Below are 1376 nucleotides of genomic sequence, written 5' to 3' on the forward strand. Positions count from 1 at the left end.
CGATACTTACTTCATATTTGGGTTCGTTGAATGCAATACCAAGTGACCCACCCACGCTGTCCTCCGTTGGCTTTAATAAATTAAAGATACCACAGACGCCGAAAGGTTTGACTATGCAGAACAGTAAAGGCGACTTCTCATCAACAGAGAGGATACCTTCTAAACGTAAGACCTGAGCTTGAAAACACACTTGACAGTTACAAGAGCCGGCCGCGGTGGTCTCGCGGTTCTAGGCGCGCAGTCGGGAACCGTGCGACTGCTACGGTCGCAGGTTCGAATCCTGCCTCGGGCATGGATGTGTGTGATGTCCTTAGGTTAGTTAGGTTGAAGTAGTTCTAAGTTCTAGGGGACTGATGACCACAGCAGTTGAGTCCCATAGTGTTCAGAGCCAGTTACAAGATATATGAGATCCTTTAGCTCGTCGCTAGAAAAATTGGTTGCTGTAGAAGGGGCTCCGGGTCCGATTCCCGGACTCGAGAAAGGTGTTTATGTAGAAGAATGATTATCCCTGACCAAAACAATACACACAAGAGCCAAAGCATATTTATCTGTTTGAGGTCATATCAGTATGTGACAGCTAATTTATTAACAACACGTAATGCACCAATTCGTGCTTGACAGTGTCAATATTACATAAAAACATTTATATCTTTTATTGCAATAAGAAACAATGAATATAATGAATGTCATAATCGATGTTCCCTTAAACCTATTTTATAGACTGCCAGATCTTTGTAATTGCATTATTCATAACAGAAATGTTCAGATGCATGTCCACCTTGTTGGATGCATTGATGAAAGCGCCTCTTATTATTAGCATGGACAGTGCAAGCATGACGTATTTGTTCTTTTGACACATCTAGGTTTTCCGGTTCCGTTCCATAAACCCTGGCTTTGATATAACCCCATCAGAAAAAATCCAAGGGCGTTAAATTAGGAGATCTCGCTGGCCACCTAATGCAACCACCACGAACTATTCACTATTAGGGGATGTCTTCTAGGAGATGCCCAAGAGGCAGCTCATTCTGTGGGAATAGCAGAAACAACCGACCAATTGGTCTGGGAGCCAAATGAACTGATCCAGTAATGCGGTCCCCTAGAATGCTGCACCATACGTGAACACCTCAGTGCGCTTGCATGTGGTGATGTCGTAACCAGTGAGGATTTGCAGTAGCCCAGTAATGTAGACTGTGTCCGTTGACACTGGCGTCATGGGCAAAATCTGCCTCATGAAATCCGGGTTTACGGCTACTTTACTTATGATACGTCTGCAGAACGATACCTGATTTTGGAAATCATTGCATGTAGCTGTTGGTGTAGGTGCAGCCTAGAGAGATGTCTTTTCCGTTCCTCCAGAAACCTTTGTACCGAAGACT

The sequence above is a fragment of the Schistocerca americana genome, chromosome 8 (assembly GCF_021461395.2).
Source record: "Schistocerca americana isolate TAMUIC-IGC-003095 chromosome 8, iqSchAmer2.1, whole genome shotgun sequence".
Lineage (NCBI taxonomy): Eukaryota > Metazoa > Arthropoda > Insecta > Orthoptera > Acrididae > Schistocerca > Schistocerca americana.